Source organism: Lithobates pipiens, unplaced genomic scaffold, assembly GCF_037356315.1.
Source record: "Lithobates pipiens isolate NorthernLeopardFrog02 unplaced genomic scaffold, aLitPip1_a1.2 Scaffold_3, whole genome shotgun sequence".
Classification (NCBI taxonomy): domain Eukaryota; kingdom Metazoa; phylum Chordata; class Amphibia; order Anura; family Ranidae; genus Lithobates; species Lithobates pipiens.
The window spans coordinates 84,920,094-84,943,470 of record NW_027507790.1 but is presented as its reverse complement, the minus strand read 5'-3'; the positions used below and the strand labels follow the sequence as shown (position 1 = coordinate 84,943,470).

At 44.3% G+C, this 23,377-nt stretch overlaps 1 protein-coding gene across 1 annotated transcript in view; it reads right to left on the bottom strand.

The window, feature by feature from the left end:
- IFT81 (intraflagellar transport 81) overlaps window positions 1-23,377 on the bottom strand; it is a 235,567-nt gene that overhangs the window by 190,364 nt on the left and 21,826 nt on the right. The window lies entirely within an intron of this gene.

Genomic DNA, 23,377 nt, shown 5'->3' with positions numbered 1-23,377 from the left:
ATCTTTATTAGGAATGTATAAAAGTACGTTTATTCACTGTAAATGTAGATTTTTCGACACGCCTTCATCCATTAATGGTTTGTCATGTCCACATGGATGAGTGTAACCAAATTACATATTTGGATGATCCAAGCTTTCATAGGTTGTCAGCGAGGCAGATTTTCATGTAGAGTGATACAGTATTTTATTATAATTTTCCCCATCAAGAGGTGGGCTATATTGCAGTTGGGCTAGGTTAATACAGATAGCCGATATCCACAGATTATTGCCATACTGTGTAAAGTGTGCCCGATTATGCAGTATATTTTTGCAGCTGTATCAAGTATACATTTAATGGGGCTATACAACATGGTTGGTGACATTGAGATTTTACTACTTTCTTATTGTAGTGTTTCTGCCTCCTATATGTGATTGCCTGTTATATGATTTAAAATATACATAAATAATGTGTTAATTGGGACCATTCAAAATAATGCAACATTTTTGTATCTACCCCACCCTATGGCAAATTCCCATTTACAGACAATAAACAAACATTTATACATTCATAATAAAGGTTACATTTTATCCAGGTGGCTTTTTTGGTGCGTAGGGACACGCCCCCTCGTCCAGTTAGAATTTAAAATTGCCACATAGGATTTTCGTTAAATATGGCTTTGTATTTATTGAAAAATGGTTCTAGCATAAAATAGTGTGCAAGGACACATAGAATAACACTTTTAGCTTTTAGTGTGCATGGCGTGGACACTATTTTCCTATAAAAACTGATTGTTTAAAAGAGGCCATCTTATTAACCTACAAAAAGGAACAACTCAAAAAAAGTTTTAAAAGTACATCTTCTATAACACATTAAACAAGTAAATTAGATGCTAGAACTTTTGATCAAAATGTAAGCACAGATCAACAGAAAATCATTATATAATCAAGAGGGAATCTGTATTCTGTGGTAGAAGACTGGATAAATAAGGTAATAGGAAAAAATAGAGAGAATGAAAAATACATTTCAGTGTACATGAAGATCATCATAAATTATGCATTAAAAAGGGAATTAAAGCAAATGTAATGCCCGATTAAGGATCTTCAAATAATGACTAAGGCTAACAAGATAATTGATGATGAGTGATCAGACTGGAAGATGATCATGCATCTATGGGAGATCAATCCTGCATGATTCTGCACTTTTCAGTAGTGTCTTCCTAAGGGATTTGGGATCCTTAAGCCTCAGACACACGATCGGACTTCAAACAAACTTTCCTGTGGATTTTTGTCCAACGGCGCTGGCCGTGAGTTTGTATTGCATACACACGGCAGGACTCTTTCAGCCAACGTTCACCAAATCATGTGTTTTTTCTGCTCTTTACCGCCACCCTTTGGTCAACGTCTGTATTGTTGTCTGATCTTTAGCATTGGTTCTGAGCATGCGTTTTTGTACTTTGGACTTAAGTACAATGGTTTTCTGTACACACGATCGGACTTTGCTCCATCTGACTTTTGTTGCTGAAAATTGTCTGTTTGCAGAACGAACTTTTGTCCGATGAGAACCAAAAAAATTTGTCTGATGGAGCGTACACGCGGTCAGATGTTGCCTTGAAACAGCTAATTTGCATGTTTGTTGTCAAAAGGTCTGATCGTGTGTATGGGCCTTAAGTAGCACCTTCCAAAGAACTAGACAAACATGGGAAACTGAGCAAAAGGATTTTTTTAAGTTTTTTCTTATAGGTCAAATTATTATGGAGATGGAGGGGGGGGGGGGGTGTCAAGCTGCTGTGGACTGTAAGATTTGCTTCTGTTTTTGTACAATTTTTACTACAATATTTGAAAGCGCATACATTTTATTATTAAAAATGTATGTCAGTTTTTTTTTTCATTCTTACTAGTGTCCTTTTACACTTTGCCATTCTTTATTTCAGTTCAGTCTGCAGCCACTATGATTTTTTTATAACTGCCAAAAAGTCTCTTTAGTGTAACCATGGTAACTGGTGTTTTGCATGCTCTTTGTTATTTCCTTCACATGGATTGGCTCAGTATTTTTCGCAGCAATCTGCTCTTATTACAACTTTGACTGATAGCATGATGATCGCACTAAGACCCCTTTCACACTGGGGCCGCCTGTGCGTTAGCGGTAAAGCGCCGCTAGTGGGGTGCTTTTAACCCCCAAAGAAGAGGTTGAAAGCTCCCGTGTTGCAGCGTTTCAGAAGTGCTGCCCATTCATTGCAATGGGCAGGGTCATTTTGGGAGCGCTGTATACGGCGTTCCCAAACTGCCCCAGAGATGCTGCTTGCAGGACTTTTTCTACCGTCCCGCAAGCGCACTGCCCCAGTGTAAAAGCACCCATTGCAATGAATGGGAGGCAGTTTTCAGGCGTTATTTCTAGCGCTAAAACCCCTGAAAACCACCTCTGTGTGAAAGGGATCTTAGGAAGGAGGAAGTAACTAGAATGCATGAATCAATATCAACAGAGCAGGAACAGTTAACATCTGTAATTAATTTTGTTATAATTTTTGCAATGTACACAAACCCACTTATACTAGACCGTTTTTTGTGTTACCCAATTCAAGTGGAATATTACTTTAACTGGAGTGGATCCACACTAGTCATTTCTGACATAGTGCTTCAGACCACCAGCAAGAAAGTGTCACTAAAAAGGCAAATCTTTTTTTTTTTTGGATAGAGTGAAGGAGAGTTACAACCACTGAGGCCGCGTACACACGGGCGGACTGTTCGCCCAACTTTGTCCGCTGAACAGTGTTTCAGCGGACAGTCCGCTCGTGTGTGGGCTTCAGCGGACAGTTTCAGCGGACTGTCTGACGAACAAAGTCTTACGGAATTTCCGTAAAACTGTCCGCTGAAACTTGGTTTGAGCGGACAGTCCGCCCGTGTGTGGGCTAGTCCGCTGTACTTTCGAAATGAGCGAACTGTTCCCGCCCGGAGAAAAGTCCGCTCATTTCGAGCGCGTCTCCAGGTAGGCGGGGCCCGCGAAGGAGACTTCGCGGGCCCCGCCGCCTGGTATGGACTTAAAGGGGAACCCCAACGCCGAAAAAAAATCGGCGTGGGGGTCCCCCCAAAGTCCACAACAGACCCTTGTTCGAGCACGCTACCCGGCCGGCCAGGAAAGGGGGGCGAGCGAGCGCGCCCCCCCTCCTGAGCCGTACCAGGGCGCGTGCCCTCAACATGGGGGGTGCCTTGGGGAAGGGGGGGCCGCGCGGCCCCCCCACCCCAAAGCACCTTGTCCCCATGTTGATGAGGACAAGGGCCTCTTCCCGACAACCCTGGCCGTTGGTTGTCGGGGTCTGCGGGCGGGGGGCTTATCGGAATCCGGGAGCCCCCTTTAATAACGGGGCCCCCGGATACCGGCCCCCCACCCTATGTGAATGAGTATGGGGTACAATGTACCCCTACCCATTCACCTGTAAAATAAAAGTACCCAAAAAAAACACAACACACGAGATAAAATATTTTATTGCACAGCTCCGGGGGTCTTCCGTCTTCGGGGGTCTTCTCGCCGGACTCCTCCGCTATCTTCTTGTAGCTCTTTTGCTAGCGGAGGAGTCCGGCTTTCTTCCTCCCCGACGCTGGCCTCTTCTCCCGACTTCGGGGGTCTTGTCCCCCTCTTCGGTTCTTCTGCCGGGCCACCGCGCCTTCTTATAGCTCTTTTAGAGGTGGTGGCCCGGTCTTCTGTCGCTGCCTTCCGTTCTTCTTCTTCTTCTTCTTCTCCAGGAGATGTTGACACGACGCTCTCTCTGGCCGGAATGCCAGAGCCGCGCTGTGCGGCCACTTATATAGTGACAATGGGGCGGTGTCACATGGTATATGTCACATGGTGACCCCGCCCCCTTACAATGTCATAGTCCCCATGTGACATCGCCCCATTGTCACTATATAAGTGGCCGCACAGCGCGGCTCTGGCATTCCGGCCGGAGAGAGCGTCGTGTCAACATCTCCTGGAGAAGAAGAAGAAGAACGGAAGGCAGCGACAGAAGACCGGGCCACCACCTCTAAAAGAGCTATAAGAAGGCGCGGTGGCCCGGCAGAAGAACGGAGGAGGAGGAGGAGGAGGAGGGAGGAGGGAGGAGGGAGGAGGAGGAGGAGAAGAAGAACGGAAGGCGGCGACAGAAGACCGGGCCACCGCCTCTAAAAGAGCTATAAGAAGGCGCGGTGGCCCGGCAGAAGAACCGAAGAGGGGGACAAGACCCCCGAAGTCGGGAGAAGAGGCCGGCGGCGGGGAGGAAGAAAGCCGGACTCCTCCGCTAGCAAAAGAGCTACAAGAAGATAGCGGAGGAGTCCGGCGAGAAGACCCCCGAAGACGGAAGACCCCCGGAGCTGTGCAATAAAATATTTTATCTCGTGTGTTGTGTTTTTTTTTGGGTACTTTTATTTTACAGGTGAATGGGTAGGGGTACATTGTACCCCATACTCATTCACATAGGGTGGGGGGCCGGTATCCGGGGGCCCCCTTATTAAAGGGGGCTCCCGGATTCCGATAAGCCCCCCGCCCGCAGACCCCGACAACCAACGGCCAGGGTTGTCGGGAAGAGGCCCTTGTCCTCATCAACATGGGGACAAGGTGCTTTGGGGTGGGGGGGCCGCGCGACCCCCCCTTCCCCAAGGCACCCCCCATGTTGAGGGCACGCGGCCTGGTACGGCTCAGGAGGGGGGGCGCGCTCGCTTGCCCCCCTTTCCTGGCCGGCCGGGTAGCGTGCTCGGACAAGGGTCTGTTGTGGACTTGGGGGGGACCCCCACGCTGATTTTTTTTCGGCGTTGGGGTTCCCCTTTAAGTACATTCCAGGCGGCGGAGCCCGCGATGTCTCCGTCGCGGGCCCCGCCTACCTTGACACGCGCTCGAAATGAGCGGACTGTCCTCAGCGTGTGTGGGCGAGTCCGTTCATTTCAAAAGTTGCGCGGACTTAGTACGACGAACTTAGTTTGCCGTATTAGTCCGCTCAAAAAGTGCCGTGTGTGGGCAAGTTCGTTCATTCAAAAGTTTGAGCGGACTGTTTGACGAACTTAGTTTGGGCAGACAGTCCGCCCGTGTGTACGCCGCCTAAGGCCGCGTACACACGCGGGGACTGTTCGCCCAACTTTGTCCAGCAAACAGTCCGCTCAAAATTAGCATGGACGGACATGGCCACACACGACGAATGAACAGTTTGCTGAAACCGTGCGCGATGACGTGAACGGCACGTACGACGGGACGAAAAATACGACGTCCTATACACTGCATTATAACTTTCGGCGTGTAAATCCTTTCTGAGCATGCGCGGAACTTAGTTTGACGAACAAGCCTACACACGAGGGGACTGTTCGCTGAAACAAAGTTTCAGCGGACAGTTTTTCGGAATTTCCAAAAAACCTTGTTCAGCGGACTGTTCGCTGAAACTGTCCGCTGAAAGCCCACACACGGGCGGACTGTCCGCCGAAACACTGTTCAGCGGACAAAGTTGGGCGAACAGTCCCCGCGTGTGTACGTGGCCTAACAGTTTTATTAGCCTTCTGTGTCCTATTGGGGGGGGAGGGGGGATTTCCCTTTACTTCCTGTCCCATAGCCAATAGTGAGAGAAAATCCTATCTTAGGGTGTCACTAGGGTCTCCAATGGAAGATGCTCTCCTATATTCCTGTACTGATGTCATTAAGCTTCATTTTCAATAATAACAGTAAACAGGACAAATAGCGAGGATGAATCTCCTTGATGGGGGTACAGACAGCAGTAAAACCTTGGCAATAGAGCTGCACAATTAATCGTTAAATTGTGATCTCGATTAAACCCCCCTGACTATCTCTATTGCAGAATTTGCCCATTCTTTCATATAACAAGTGGAGAGACTTATCTGCTCACTCAGCTGTCAAAAGAAAACATGTATAGAAAAAAATCCAGGCAGTCTGTCAAGTTTTTAAACCATGTGTAAATGCAGGAAGTTTAACCACTTAAAGAGGAGGGCCAGCTTGAAAAAAAAAAATAAAATATGTAAAAGTCAGCAGCTGCAAACACTGTAGCTGCCGACTTTTAATAAGCAGACTTACCTGTCCAGGGCACCCGCGATGTCGGCCGCCCAAGGCTGACCCATCCCTTGGCTCTCGGGTCCCGGCGCCGCCATTCCAACTAAAGGAAACAGGCAGTGGAGCCCTGCGGCTTCACTGCCCACTTCCTACTGCGCATGCGCGAGTCGCGCAGCCCTTTGTGAATGGGGTGCGCTGTGTTCTGGGACACACAGTTCCCAGAACACACAGCGCCCCATTCCCTAGAAGACGCCGCACGGAGGAGAGAAGACCGAACATCACCACAGAGTAGGAAGAGGCAGATTAGGACGATATGCCTAGCAACAGGCATTTCTGATAAGTTTAACCACTTGCCGACCGCCGCACGACGATGTACGTCGACAGAATGGCACGGGCAGGCATATGGGCGTACCTGTACGTCCCTGCCTTCCCGCGGGTGGGGGGCCCGATCGGGCCCCCCCCCGGTGCCTGCGGCGGTCGGTATTCGTTCGGGAGCGATCCGGGATGAGGGGGCGGCCATTCATTCATGGCCACCCCCTCGCGATCGCTCCAGACGAATGGAAATCCTTTGTGACATCACTTCCTCTCCTGTAATGTAAACACAGGAGAGGAAGTGATGTAATCTCTCCTCCGTGTCGGTATTTTTCGTTCCGACACCGAGGAGAGAGGATCGGTGAGTTGCACCAACACGACACTTCACAGTAGAACATGCCAGGCACACTCACACCCCCCCTTTACCCCCCGATCACCCCCCCAATTACCCCTGCCCCCCCAGTCACAGTGACACCAATGCATTTTTTTTTTATTTTTTTTTATTTTTATTTTTTTTTGCATTGGTGTCATTTGTGACTGTAATAACTGTTAGGGCAGTTAGGGTTAGCCCCCTTTAGTTCTAATGTACCCCCCTAACCCCCCCCCAATAAAGGTTTAACCCCGTGATCACCCCCCGTCGCCAGTGTCACTAAGGCTGGGTTCACATTGCAGCGGTTTATGAGAACGGATGTGATTCGCACCGCACTGCAGTGCAAATCACATCCGATCTCTGCGATTCGAGTTCAGCCATTCGCCGCACCCGCCGCAAATTCGCACGGGACCCTTTTTTTGGTCCGCAGCAGAATCGGATCGCATGGGTGTTCACACCATGCGATCCGAGTTTGCAGATCGCACTGCGATATGCGAACTGATCTGGGGGTGTCATTAACATTTCACTGACACTCCCAGCAGTTCGCATAGGGCAGTGTGAACTGCCGCCGGGAGGCATGCGATGCGGGAACCCGCCGCGGATTCGTGGCGTTCCCGCATCGCTCCAGTGTGAACCCAGCCTAATAAGCGATCGTTTTTCTGATCGCTGTATTAGTGTCACAGGTGACGCTAGTTAGGCAGGTAGGTATTTAGGTTCGCCGCAGCTTTTTATAGCGCCAGGGACCCCCATATACTACCGCATAAAGCCCCCTGATTGCCCCCTAGTTAACCCTTTCACCAGTGATCACCATATAACTGTTACAGGTGACGCTGGTTGGTTAGTTATTTTTTTATAGTTTCAGGGCACCCGCCATTTATTACCTAGTCTCACTAGTGTACCCGTAAATTTAAGGGTGTCTACTTTCCAAAATGGGGTCATTTGGGGGGGGGGTTTGTGCCATCTTGGCATTTTATGGTCTTCAAAACTGTAACGCCCTTAGAAAGCCTGAAGGCGGTGCTTGGTTTTCGGGGCCCCGTACGCGGCTAGGCTCCCAAAAAGTCCCACATATGTGGTATCCCCGTACTCAGGAGAAGCAGCAGAATTTATTTTGGGGTGTCATTTCACATATGCCCATGGCATGCGTGAGCAATATATCATTTAGTGACAACTTTGTGAAAAAAAAAAAAAAAAAGTTTGTAATTTTCCCGCAACTTGTGGCAAAATATAAAATATTCCATGGACTCAACATGCCTCTCAGCAAATAGCTTGGGGTGTCTACTTTCTAAAATGGGGTCATTTGTGGGGATTTTGTGCCATCTTGGCATTTTATGGCCTTCAAAACTGTAATAGGTAGTGAGAAGTGAAATCAAAAATTTACGCCCTTAGAAAGCCTGAAGGCGGTGCTTGGTTTTCGGGGCCCGTACGCGGCTAGGCACCCAAAAAGTCCCACATATGTGGTATCCCTGTACTCAGGAGAAGCAGCAGAATTTATTTTGGGGTGTCATTTCACATATGCCCATAGCATGTGTGAGCAATATATCATTTAGTGACAACTTTGTGTAAAAAAAAATAAAAAAAATTTTTTTTGTCATTATTCAATCGCTTGAGGCAAAAAAATAAAATATTCAATGGGCTCAACATGCCACTTATCAATTTCCTTAGAGGGTTTACTTTCCAAAATGGGGTCATTTGGGGGGGTTTTGTACTGCCCTGCCATTTTAGCACCTCAAGAAATGAGATAGGCAGTCGTAAACTAAAATCTGCGTAAATTCCAGAAAACTTACCTTAGTTTGTAGATGTGACAACTTTTGCGCAAACCAATAAATATACAGTTATTGACTTTTTTTTTACCAAAGACATGTGGCTGAATACATTTTGGCCTAAATGTATGACTAAAATTGAGTTTATTGGATTTTTCTAATAACAAAAAGTAGAAAATATCATTTTTTTTCAAAATTTGCGGTCTTTTTACGTTTATATCGCAAAAAATAAAAATCGCAGAGTCAGTCAAATACCTTTAAAAGAAAGCTCTATTTGTGGGAAGAAAAGGACGCAAATTTCGTTTGGGTACAACATTGCATGACCGCGCAATTACCAGTTAAAGCAGCGCAGTGCCAAAGTGTAAAAAGACCTCTGGTCATTTACCAGCAAAATGGTCCGGTCTGAAAGTGGTTAAAAAAAAAAAAAAAATTCATTTTTTTTTTCTGATTTTTTGAAAAATGTTAAATGTACTTTTGTTTTTCAGGGTGGCCCTCCACTTTAAAGTCTAAATATTTTTCTGACACTTGTTTCCTAAGTTAAAATCAATATTTTTTGCTAGAACATTACTTGGAACCCCCAAACATAAAATGAGATATATATATATATATATATATGTGTGTATGTATGTATGTATGTATGTATGTACGGTATGTATGCATGTATATATGTATATATTTTTTTAGCAGAGACCCTAGGGCAGGGGTCTCAAACTGGAAGCCTCTGCCTGTGGGAGTCATGCTTGTAGCTGTCAGCCTTGCAATGCCTCATGGGACTTGTAGTTTCGCAACAGCTGGAGGGCCGCCAGTTTGAGACCCCTGCCCTAGGGAATAAAATGTCAATTGCTGCAATATTTTATGTCACGCTGTATTTGCCCAGCGGTCTTTCAAACATAATTTTTGGGGGAAAAAATACACTTCAATGAATAAAAAAAACTAAAAAAGAAACAGTAATGTTAGCCCAATTCTTTTTGTTTTAATTTGAAAGATGATGTTACGCCGCAAGAATCGTGATCTATCTTCTAAGCAAAAAAAAAAAAAATCGTGATTCTCATTTTAGCCAGAATCATGCAGCTCTACTTGGCAAGAGTCCTAATCCCATTTCACTCTATACAAAACTGAAAAAAAAAAAAAAGGGGGAGGGAGGTTTTGTCTTGACACACACAAAAAAAAAAAGGAAATAAAAAGTAGCCAATAGTGACGGATCACAATTTATACAGTAGAATTGGCTGAAATGTAACCACTGCAAGTTCATTTCTCTAGCTTCCTCAGTGTGAGTTACTTATAAAATCAGAATTTCTGACTGGTTGTTATAGATTCATTTTCTTTTGCATAACTAAAGCTAATTAGGACTTTGACAGGCAGGTTGTCAGACAATATTCTAACATGGAGACTAGGAAAAAACAAAATCGATTATCACAATAGCAAAGATCACAAGGACTTTTACGAGTACATTAATGAAAAGAGAAGAAGAGCATTTATCCAAGAACCGCATACGTTCTGGTGTTTTGGGACATCTTCAATTAATATATTTTAGGTAACATTCAAAAGATAGTACATTATTGGGTTAATATAAATTTGAAGTGTATAAGCTCACACCAAATCACAAAAGTCATACCCCATTGCTGGCAATGGAACTGTTCATATCGCCACGACTCCCATCGATTATGAAAAAGGTTCCTGCACTACTTTTTACCAATTTCATTGCGACTTGCATAGACTTCTGTTAAATTAAGTCACAAGCCGTAAGGAAATCGGTAGTGCAAATCGCACAAAGAAGCGCAATTTCAAAGCCGCACCGGTGTGAACCAGGGCTTAGTGTACTAATATAGTAGCCTTTTACCAGACTTGCTAATGGTACTACAAAGAGAATTAATGGCCAGTGTGAGCAGTCACGGGTTTTCTCTAAAAGGATGACTCTTTCACCAATCAAATACTACACTCTTCTGGTTGACTTGTGGAATAACATAGACAAGTGTGTCTCCATGGAGTTAAGTGGCAAATAATAACAGAATATAGAGCAGCCAAAATTAGAAAAGGTGTTTAACTTCACAAGAGATTTAAATCATTATACAATTACTCCAGATTTAGCCAAGTGAAACTTGACTGGTCTGAAATCTTTGCTCTAAATTTCAGTCCCTTAGCCAATTACAATATTATTCTATTTAACAAAACAGGCCTGCCAGACCAGATTCCAGAGGTTATGAAGGTGCGAGTAACATGTAGTAGGACATTCATTAGATAACAGTGGAGATATCTTTGTTTGGTAACGAGGGCTGTAGCACTGTGGCCCCCAGCCAACTCTAACAGCAACTACAAATATGCTATATTTCTTGGTGTCTTTTTCTGGACTAGTTCCACAAACTTAAATGAGAAATATAAAAGTCAGCCCTCAAGGGCTGGCGAGCTATGGCTGCCTGGGAACGCCACTGCGGACGGCGCAGGTAAGCACGGTGGGGGGGGGGGGCCCTCTCCCACCGCCGATAAAAGTGATCTTGCGCCGAATTCGCCACAGAGACCGCTTTCATCTTGTAAGGGACTGCTGGCTGAACAAGAAGATACTGGGGTTATGGCAGCTAGCTGCTGCCATAACAGCTATATTCCTCCTCAAAGTAAGGCTGTATATCGGCGTGCGGGGTTCCGGAAGTGGTTAATGACCCTGATAAAATTCTAGCTAGATGATTGGATTCTTACACAGTTATATGTAAGTTATCCTGAAATTATGACTTTTCTGCTATTGGACCAGGTTTACAGATATATACATGAACTGAGTTAGGAAAGAAGTCGGCAGGAGACCAATGCTACATCCACTTAGGCAAGTATGGTTCTAAAAAAAAAAAAAAAAAAAATCCCATACTTCTCTTTTAAGGTTTAAGGTTTTTATTCAGCCTCATTACCCCCTCCCCACATCTGAGCCAGTCAACTCTGCATACCACTGTATTTAACTTTCTTGGACATCATGAGTGCATACACCCAGCGGTCGCAGAAACCTATGAAAATCACAGGGGTCCATAAGTTCAAGGTGGATGACAACTGTATCCACATGGTGCCAGCTGTTGAAGCATACTGTCACCAACAGAAATAACTGGGAAGTGGTTTTGCAACACCACAATTATTAGTTACTACCACTACTATCTGCTATAAAATGCAACATGATGAACTCTTAGATGGACCCAAAGATTTGACATACGTTTGGTTTTTGCAGTTGCTGATCCCATGCTCACATTGTTTGTGCATGTTTTACACACTGCTGCTTTTCCTGGGGATGGTTGAGATGAGAAATAGTCCCAGACCACACTTTAACTTTTTCTCTTTGCATCCATCTGCATTGAAATTTGAAAGAGAGTTTTACAGATAAGGTAAAACTGGCTGACATGGTGCATCCTGCTGTGGGTGGGTGGCTGGCTGACTGGCACGATGCACCCTGCTGTGGGTGGGTGGCTGGCACCCTGCTCCCTGCTGTGGGTGGGTGGCTGGCACCCTGCTATGGATAGGTGGCTGGCTGGCATGGTGCACCCTGCTGTGGGTGGGTGGCTGGCATGGTGCACCATGCTGCGGCTGGGTGACACCCTGCTGTAGGAGTATGGGTGGGCAGCCTCACCTGGCTCCCTGCTGTGGGTGGGTGAGTGGCTGCTGGCTGGCACCCTGCTGTGGCTGGCTGGCGTATCCTCTCTGGTCAAGTTCCGCCGTTCTGTGGCATGCACTGTCCGAGGTGGGGGAGGTGGCGGCCTTGGCCCTATCTTGGTAGTAGAAGCCAGAACTCAGTCAGACTCAAAGTTTGCAGGCCCAGTGCACAGAGGCACGTGTCGCACTGGGTCTGCAGTTAGTGCACTGCAAACCTTCTGAATCCTGTCTTCTACCCGGGCCAAAATCATAACCTTAGGATCTCAAATATATGTCAAACATACATTTTTGCCTTATTCTTATAGCTGCAGGCTGGGATTGATTAGGTCATCTTAAAAGGGTGCAAACTGGATAAGTCAAGTGCACTTTTTTTTATTTAAAATGTAGCTTCCTTGACTCTCCTCCTCCAGCTAGCTTTGTTTGAAGGATCAGCCACACCTTGAAGAGGTCAGTCCTGTGCTCACTGTTCCTATAAGCATATTCAGCTTAAAGTGGAAGTAAACCCATGGATTTAAACAGTTAAAAAAAAAAAAAAAGGCATGCGGGGAATGCTAACTGCACATTGGCTGTGCTCTTATCCAAACTATCAAACCATCCAATGGCTGGTGTCATAAAGAATCACATGTGCAGCACCATAGCAGTTGAAGATTAAACAGAGGCAAAGATGGCAGCTTCCTTGGCTTTTCAGCCATAGAGGAGTTTACGATAGGGGAGTTTACTTACACTTGAAGGCCCCTTTCACACGGGACAGAACTGTGATGATCTGCCCTGTGAACATCCGCTTGCTCAGCGGGGATCGCTCCGTTTATCCCCGCTGAGCCAGCGGATGACAGGGCGGTCCCTGCACACTGTGCAGGGACCGCCCTGCCAAATCTCCGCTCTCCTCTATGGGGAATCGGATGAACACGGACCGTCTGTCCGTGTTCATCCGATCTGCTCTGCAGACGGATAGAAAAATAGGATTTTCCTCCGTCTGCAGAATCGGACCATAGTGGAGACGGATGATATCGGGTGTCAGCGGATGTTAATCTGCAGACACCCGTTATTCCATAGGGATGCATGTATGTCCGTATATCATCCACAAACGGATGTTCTGTTCTGTTGAGGTGAAAGAACAGCAGGGCTCTCGCATGGAGCAGAGAGCAAGTACTAGTGCCATTCATCCTTCTGGTGAACTGGCAAGCACCAGCGGCCTAGTAAACCCTGGTTGTACATCCAGAACTGCAGTATCACGTGGTGATGTGGCAGGTCCCATAAGTGCAGTTCAAGCTGGTGTGGTGGCTAGCACAAGTAGTGTCCGGTAGCCACCAAGAAGACAAACACAGGCCCGTCGAGCCAATAGTGCCCTTCCTGCTGCATTTGCCAATCCTAATTGGGAGCCCACCACTTCTGCAGCACCCGTACTTCCCCCATTCACTGGCCAACCCAGAATTCAGGTGGAAACAGTTGATTTTACGTCACTTAATTTTTATTCACTGTTTTTCACGGAAGATCTCTATAGATCTATTGTGGACCAAAGCAATTTGTATGCTTGTCAATTCATCGCTGCTAATCCCCAGTTGACCCGAGATTGGAGATCTATCACGGTTTCCGAATTTAAGACCTTTCCTGGCCTATTCCTCCTCATGGGCATAACTAAAAAAAGTGAGTTGCGGTCATATTGGTCCATTGACCCAATTCACCATATGCCCGTGTTCTCTGCCTCCATAGTCAGGGCTAGATATGAGCATATCTTGCAGTTCATGCATTTCAATGACAATGAACTCTGTCGTCCTCGGGGTGACCCTGAATACGATCGGCTGCACAAAATTCGGGCCCTCGTAAACCACTTCAACCAACAATTTGCAGCCTTGTTCACTCCCGATCAAGTTGTCTGCGTTGAGTCGCTGATTACGTTTTCTGGCCACTTGTCAATCAACCAGTATCTTCCCAGCAAGCGTGCCAGATATGGGGTCAAGATATATAAGCTCTGTGACATGGCAAAAGGCTATACATATAATTTTATGTTTTACGAGGGAAAAGATAGTCATGTGTGGTTCTGGAGAACTGCCCAAACTACATAGGGAGTGTTGGTAAGATTGTGTGGGACTTGGTGTCACCCTTATTCAGAAAGGGGTACCATTTGTACGTGGACAATTATTACACAAGCGCACCACTTTTTATTCACTTGTTTGATCATGGAATTGGTGCATGTGGCACCGTGCGATCCAATCACTGGGGCTTACCCCAGCAGGTTGTAGATTCCCATCTTAGGCTGGGGGAGAGAGCCTGCTTGAGAAGTAATAATTTGCTCACAGTGAAATGGAGGGATTTACAGAATGTTTTCATTCTGTCCACCCTTCAAGCAGACACGACAGTCCAATTCCTATGGCAACTGGTGTTGTGGTGAACCCCCTCTGTGTCCATGAATACAACCTTAATATGGGAGGGGTGGACCTCAACGACCAGTTGATGGGGCCATCGCAGCCCTTCTGTTTCCAGACGGTGCTGTGCCCCATCTTCTCATTGCAAATGCAGTAAGCCAGCTGCATGAGACGCATTTTTTGTATGTCCTCCCTGGTATCCCTACCCAACAAACACCCCAAAGAAGATGTCTTGTCTGTAACAAGCGCGGATATAGGCGTGACACTCGCTATTATTGTCCCTCCTGTCCTGACCATCCTGGTCTTTGCATTGGTAAAATGTTTTGAACGCTACCACACGCTAGTGGAGTATTAGTGTAGGGTACAGCATGGCACAGTCTAGGGTACACTTTCACAGGGCATCGTGACAGCAACAGCATTTGCTCTCACGATACGTAAATCAGTGACTCCAGCTCTGAAGCATGGGGCAGGGGTGGAGGGGCGATTTGCCCCTAACATTACGGGGGGATTGTCCCCATGCTTCGGCATATATTTTTTACTTTTTTTTGGCACAGATTGTTGTGGTTTTATTGAGCTGTTTTATGGTTACCATTGTTTGCTTTTCAGGTACACCATTCAGCTGCAGCACCGATTTATGTATCTTGACAGCAATAGCATTTGCTCTCACGATACATAAATCAGTGACTCCAGCGCTGTAGGAGGTGATTTCACCACCACATTTAAAAAAAAAAAAAAAAAAAAAGTATGTCCATCATTAGGAACGAGTGGATGCAGGGTGGTATTTTAATGGTGGGCATACCCACCGATCAATATCTTTTTTTGTTCAGCCCACAGGCTGCATGAAAAGAAGAACATTGCAATATATGCCCAACAAGGACCAGCAACGTACTGGTATGTTGCTGGACTTTGAGTGGTTATACTAGAATGATACCTGCAGGTTTAGATATCACCTTGGTATCGTTCTTTTCAGCAGTGATCAAAATTCATGTAAAAGCAATATTTAGCCGCTAGAGTGAACATTCTCCACCCCCCCCCCCCCCCCCCCCCGTCCCGTCATTGTCTTCCTTGGTTCTTCGGGTCTCCTGTCCCACTGGGGGAAGCTATGAGCATTTCACGACTTTGGTTTTGTCAGATATAAACAGCTCCATTGGGAAAGCATCTAATCACAGCAATCTCGGTGTGGTCAGATCTAATAGATTCAATTTTATTTTTTTTAAAGAGTACCTGTCATTGCTATCATAGGGGATATTTACATTCTCTGTGATAGCAAAAAAATTAAAAGAAACAGTGTAAAAATAAAATAAAAAAGCAAAATAAATAAATAAATAAATAAAAAAACACCCCTGTCCCCCCATGCTCTCGCGCAGAGGCGAACGCAAGCATCGGTCTCGTGTCATATGTAAACAGCAATTGCACCATGCATGTGAGGTATGATTACGAATGTCAGATCGAGGGCAGTAACTTTAGCAGTGAACCTCCTCTGTAAATCTAAAGTGGTAACCTGTAAAGGCTTTTACAAATGTATGTAGTTTGTCGCTGCTGCATGGTTGTGCGCAATGTTAAAGCATGTCGTGTTTGGCATCTATGTACTTGGCATAAGATCATCATTTTATATTTTCTCAAACATTTTGGCAATATAGTGTTTTAGTGCATTAAAATTTAAAAATATTTTTTTTTTTTTTTTTTTTTGCTAGAAATGTACTCTGAACCACCAAACATATTTTTTTTAAAAGCAAAAGCCCTACAGATTAAAATGATGGGTGTTGAAAAAAAAAAAAAAAAAAAAATCACTCAGTATTTGCCCAGTGATTTTTCGTATGCAATTTTTTGGGGGAAAAAAACAAAACAAAAAACACTTTTGTCCATGTAAACAAAAAGTGTCAGAAAGGGCTTTGCCTTCAAGTGGTTAGAAGAGTGGGTGATGTGTGGCATAAGCCTCTAATGTTTTGCATAAAATACCAGGACAGGTCAAAATCCCCCAAATGACTCCTTTTTGGAAAGTAAACACCCCAAGCTATTTGCTGATAGGCATGTTGAGTCCATGGAATATTGTATATTTTGCCACAAGTTTCAGGAAAACTACAATACTTTTAAGTGTATTTACTTTTTTCAAAGTTGTCATTAAATGATATATTGCTCAAACATGCCATGGGCATATGTGAAATTACACCCCAAAATACATTCTGCTGCTTCTTCTGAGTATGGGTATACCACATGTGTGGGACTTTTTGCCAGCCTAGCCACGTACAGGACCTCAAAAACCAAGCACCGCCTTCAGGCTTTCTGATGCCGCGTACACACAATCAGAATTCCGGCCAGAAAAAGACAGATGAGAGCTTTTCATCGGAAAATGCGACCGTGTGTATGCTCCATCGGTATTCAGCTATCTAAATTTCCGCCAGCCAAAAATTGATAGCATGTTCTCAATTTTCCAGACGGAAAAACTTTCTATCGGAAATTCCAATCGTGTCTATGCAATTCTGACAAAAATCACACATGCTCAGATTCAACTATGAGACAGAAGCTATCGGCTACTGGCTATTGAACTTCCTTTTTCTAGCCCCGTCGTACGTGTTGTACGTCACCGTGTTCTAAATGATCGGAATTTGGTGTGACCGTGTGTAGGCAAGACAGCTTAAGGAATTCCGTCGGGAAAACCATCAGAGCTTTTTCCAACGAGAATTCCTATAGTGTGTACGCAGCATAAGGGTGTAAATTTTTGATTTCAGTCCTCACTACCTATCACAGTTTCAGAGACCCTGAAATGTCAAGATAGCACAAAACCCCACTAAAATGAAAGTAGACATCCCAAGGTATTTGCTAAGAGGCATGGTGAGTCTTTTGCAGCTCTCATTTGTTTTGAAAAATTAAGAAATAAAAGGATCATTTTTTTTTCTACTTTTTTCAAATTTTCAAAACTGACAAAAAGCAAGATCTGCAAAATACTCACAATGCCTTTCAGCAAATAGCTTGGGGTGTCTACTTTCCAAAATGGGGTAATTTGGGGGGGGGGGTTGTGCTATCTGGGCATTTCATAGCCTCCGAAACTGTTAGGTAGAGAGGAGTGAAAGAATTTACGCCCTTAGAAAGCCTGAAGGCGGTGCCTGGTTTTCGGGATCCTGTACGGAGCTAGACTGTCAAAAAGTCCTACATGTGGTATTCCCGTACTCAGGAGAAGCAGCACAATATTTTTGAGGTGTAATTTCATATATGCCCATGGCATGTTTGAACAATATATAATTTCAGTGACAACTTTGTGTAAAAATAAAAAAACTTTTTTTTGTCATTTTTCAATCACAAAAAAATATTCAATGCGCTCAACAAGCCTCTCATCAAATTCCTTGGGGTGTCTACTTTCCAAAATGGGGTCGATTGGGGGGGGGGTATTGTACTGCCCTGCCATTTTAGCACCTCAAGAATTGAGACAGGCAGTCAAACTAAAAGCTGCATAAATTCCAGAAAATGTACCCTAGTTTGTGGACGCTATAACTTTTGCACAAACCAATAAATATGCGCTTATTGAATTTTTTTTTTGCTTTTTGGCCTAAATGTATGACTAAAACTTAGTTTATTTTATTTATTTGTTATAGCAAAAAGTAGAAAAATGTCATTCTTTTTTCAAAATGTTCAGACTTTTTTCATTTATATTGCAAAAAATAAAAACGCAGAGGGGATCAAATACCATCAAAAGAAAGCTCTATTTGTGGGGGGAAAAAGGATGCAAATTTCCTTTGGGTACAGCATTGCATGACCGCGCAATTGCCAGTTAAAGCAACGCAATGCCAAATTGTAAAAAGTGCTCCAGTCAGGAAGGGGGCAAATCCTTCCGGGGCTGAAGTGGTTAACCACTTCAGCCCCGGACCAATTGTCAGCCTAAGGACCAGAGGTCTTTTTACAATTTTGCACTGCACTGCTTTAACTGGTAATTGCACGGTCATGCAATGTTGTACCCAAACGAAATTTACGTCCTTTTCTTCCCACAAATAGAGCTTTCCTTTGATGGTATTTGATTGCCTCTGCAATTTTTATTTTTTGCGATATAAATGGAAAAAGACCGAAAAAATTCAGAGAAAAAAAATATATTTTCTACTTTTTGTTATAAGAAAAATCGAATAAACTCAATTTTAGTCAAACATTTAGGCCAAAATGTATTCAGCCACATGTCTTTAGTAAAAAAAAAAATGTCAATAAGCGTATATTTATTGGTTTGCGCAAAAGTTATAGCGTCTACAAACTAGAGTACATTTTCTGGAATTTACACAGCTTTTAATTTATGACTGACTATCTCATTTCTTGAGGTTCTAAAATGGCAGTGCAGTAGAAACCCCCCCCCCCCAAATGACCCCATTTTGGAAAGTAGACACCCCAAGGAAATTGCTGAGGGGCATGTTGAGCCCATTGAATATTTTTTTTTTGTCCCAAACGATTGAATAATGACACAAAAAAAAAAAAGTTTACAAAAAGTTGTCACTAAATGATATATTGCTCACACATGCCATAGTTATATGTAGAATAGCACCCCAAAATATATTTTGCTGCTTCTCCTGAGTACGAGGATACCACATATGTGGGACTTTTTAGGAGTCTAGCCGCGTACGGCACCCCAAAAACCAATCACTGCCTTCAGGATTTTTTAAGGGTGCAAATTTTTGATTTCAATCCTCACTACCTATCACAGTTTCGAAGGCCATAAAATGCCAAAATAGCACAAACCCCCCCCCCCCCCCCCCAAATGACCCCATTTTGGAAAGTAGAAAAACTGTTAGCGATCGCAGGGATCAGGCCTGACTCTGCCTGACTCTGCGAACGCTGCAGTTATATGTTTAGTGTTTTGTAAGTGACAGTGATCGATCGATACTGCACTTGGGTAGGCTGGGCAGAGGGGCAAAACGCAGGTGCTAGCAGGTATCTGGGCTGATCCCGCTAACAATGCGTTTTTTTGGAACCATAAACTGCTGGGGACGCTAGTATAGATCTGATCAGATCAGATATTGATCTGTTCAGATTCTATACCACTACGGGAGGTGTATGCTTTGCGCATGGGTGTTAGCGGTACTGGCACTAACCTAGCACTGCCTGGGGCGACGCAGACCCTGACCCTAAAACCTAATTGATATCACCCGCCGGGTGATCAGGGGGTTAAACCTTTATTGGGTAATAAATGGTGGGTGCCCTGATGCTATAAAAAGCAAACTAACTAACCAGAGTCACTCGTAACACTTATATGGTGATCACTGGTGAAAGGGTTAACTAGGGGCAATCAGGGGGTTCACATTTTTATTAGGTAGTATATGGGGGTCCCTGGCGCTATATAAAAACTTGACGGGGAACGTAAATAACTAACTGGCTAACCAGCGTCACCAGTGGCACTTATACGGTGATCGCTAGTGAAAGGGTTAACTAGGGGCAATCAGGGAGTTAAAACTATTATTGGGTAGTATATGGGGGTACCTAGCACTATAAAAACCTGGTGGTGAACCTAAAAAAATAACTAGCTACCTAGCGGCACTAGTGACACTAATGCAGCGATCAGAAAAATTATTGCTTAGTGACACTGGCAAAAGGGGGTGAAAGGGTTAACTAGGGGCAATCAGGGGGTTAAAACCATTATTGGGTAGTGTATCAGGGTACCTAGCGCTATAAAAACCTGGCGGTGAACCTAAAAAAATAACTAGCTACTTAGCGGCACCAGTGACACTAATGCAGCGATCAAAAAAAAACAATCGCTTAGTGACACTGGCAAAAGGGGGTGAAAGGGTTAACTCTAGGGGCAATCAGGGGGTTAAACCTTTATTGGGGGGTAGGGGGCTACCCTGGACCTAACACTAACTGCCCTGACAGTTTTTACTGTCACAACTGACACTAAATGCAGTGATCAGAAAATAAATGATCACTGCAATTAGTGACACTGACTTGGAGGGGGAGGGGGGGCGATGGGGGGGGGGGTGGGTTTGTGTGCACCTACATGTCAGTGTAGTGTTGGTGCACACTTACTTTCGCTCTTCTCCTCGCAGTCCGGTCAAAAAGACCGCCCCGAGGAGAATGACATCACTTCCTCCCTGCCTGTGTTTACTATACACAGGCGGGGGAAGCTTCTCATTCGCCAGGAGCGATCGAGAGGGGATGGCCAGAAACCAACGGCCATCCCCTCATCCCGGATCACTCCTGCAGCGAAACGGACTGCCGCATCCAGCGGGAGGGGGTCCGATCGGACCCCCCACCCGCTGGAAGGCGAGCGCGTACATGTACGTGCTTGTGCCTGTTGGTGCCATTGCGCCGACGTACATTGCCATGCGGTGGTCCTCAAGTGGTTAAAGAAAGTCTTGTTGGAAAGACTAGCATAGTCTCACATCATCATCATCATCAATTCACAGTGTAACAAATGTTTTCCTAAAATAAAGAGGTTATACAATTATTCTTAAAAAAAAAAAAAAAAAAATACCTTACAAAAGTGTCAAATGTAAAAAATATAAATACAAATGATTGTCTTACATTTAAGTTGTTCTTGTGACTTTTTACTGACACATAAGTCTATCTAGTTTACTAAGACAAAAAAAAATAAAAAATACAATACATAAATAGAAAATCTTAGCATGAGTTCCCTGACCTGCATTGAATCTAACCTAAAGCATCGTCCGAGAAAAATAAATTCCTTTTTGATAATCAGATAATTCCTGGATTAACAATACCTGGTGCTGTTACCTATAAAAGTTAATATCCATTTATATTTAGTAAATTTAGGAATACATCCAGCCCGTTTTTCAATCTACTGAGCTGGCCAGAACTGGTTCTTTAGGTTGTCTATTCCACATTTTCAGATCTCTTACTGTGAAGAAGCCTTTCCAGATGTAAAGGGTGCTCCCTTGTCTTATGTAATGACCTTAAAGTGAATAACTCCAAGTTGATTATACGGAGTGTGTTAGAAATGGGTTGCACTGGATTTCTTGCTTGGCACACAGAAGTTTTGGGGTATTGCACAAAGCACTTTACAGAAGATTTATCGTTTCACTTAGATCAGGACTGATAAGTGTGTTTTTTGTTATCATGACACGAATAGAGTATATTTATTTATTATATAAAATACTGAAGCACTTTATGTGGATATGTGGCAAATAGGGTGGCCAGTAATGGTGCAACTCCCATGCATGTGTGATGGAGTTGCACCTTTCTGCCTCTAGGCTCCCCGCTTAGGCATCTGATAGATGCACGGAGTGTATACTGTACTACCTATATGTTATATGTTGCAGGCAGTGCTAGGCATCCTAGCAATTAACCGTAAAAAAGGAGTAAAGCACTGGCATTCCTAGCAACAGAAAAGAGCAACACCACTTAATATAGGTGTATATACATATACAGAGCAAAGCAACACCACTTTATATATTGGTATATGAACACACATATACCGAGCAGAGCAACACCACTTCATATACAGTGCATCCAGAAAGTATTGACAGCACTTCACTTTTTCCACATTTTGTTATGTTACAGACTTATTCCAAAATGGATTAAATTCATTATTTTCCTAAAAATTCTACAAACAATACCCCATAATGACAATGGCAAAGAAGTTTGTTTGAAATCTCTGCGAAAACAAATCACATGTACATAAGTGTTCACAGTGTTTGCTCAATACGTTGTTGATGCACCTTTGGCACCAATTGCAGCCTTAAGTCTTTTTAAGTATGATGCTACAAGCTTGGCAGTTTTTCCCATTCTTCTTAGCAGGACCTCTCAAGCTCCATCAGGTTGGATGGGAAGTGTCGTGCACAGCCATTTTCAGATCTCTCCAGAGATGTTCAAATCAGTTCAAGTCTGGGCCACTCAAGGACATTCACAGAGTTGTCCTGTAGCCACTCCTTTGTTATCTTGGCTGTGTGCTTAGGGTCATTGTCCTGTTGGAAGATGAACCTTCACCCCAGTCTGGACAGCCAAAGCGCTTTGGAGCAGGTTTTCATAAAGGATGTCTCTGTACATTGCTGCTAAAAAACATCCCCACATCATGATGCTGCCAACACCATGCTTCACTATAGGGATGGTATTGGCAAGGTGATGAGCGGTGCCTGGTTTCCTCCAGATAAGACGCTTGCCATTCAGACCAAAGAGTTCAATCTTTGTTTCATCAGACGTGAAAATTTTGTTTCTCATGGTCTGCGCATCCTTCAGCTGTCTTTTGGCAAACTTCAGGCGGGCTGTCATGTGCCTTTAAGGGAGGAGTGGCTTCTGTCTGACCAATCTACCATACAAGCCTAATTGGTGAAGTGCTGCAGAGATGGTTGTTCTTCTGAAAGGTTTTTCTCTGTCCACAGAGAAATACTGGAGCTCTGTCAGAGTGACCATCAGGTTCTTGGTCACCTTCCTGACTAAGGCCCTTCTCCCCCAATCGCTGAGTTTGGCCGGGTGGCCCACTCTAGGAAGAGTCCTGGTGGTTCCAACCTTCTTCCATTTACGGATGATGGAGGCCACTGTGCTCATTGAGACCTTCAATGCTGCAGAAATTTTTCTGTACCCTTCCGCAGATCTGTGCCTCAATACAATACTGCCTCTGAGGTCTACAGACAATTCCTTGGACTTCATGGCTTGGGTTGTGCTCCGACATGCACAAATAACTATGGGACCTTATATAGACAGGTGTGTGCCTTTCCAAATCATGTCCAATCAACTGAATTTACCACAGGTAAACTCCAATCAAGTTGTAGAAACATCTCAAGGATTAACAGCGGAAACAGGTTGCACCCGAGTTCAATTTTGAATGTCATGGCAAAGGCTGTGAATACTTATGTACATGTGTATTTTTTTATTTTTTTATTTTTTTTATAAATTTGCAATGATTTCAAAGAAACTTCTTTGGAATAAGGCTGTAACATAACAAAATGTGGAAAAAGTGAAGCGATGTTAATGCTTTCTGAATGCACTGTATGCGCATATGAACACACATATACAGAGCAGAGCAACACCA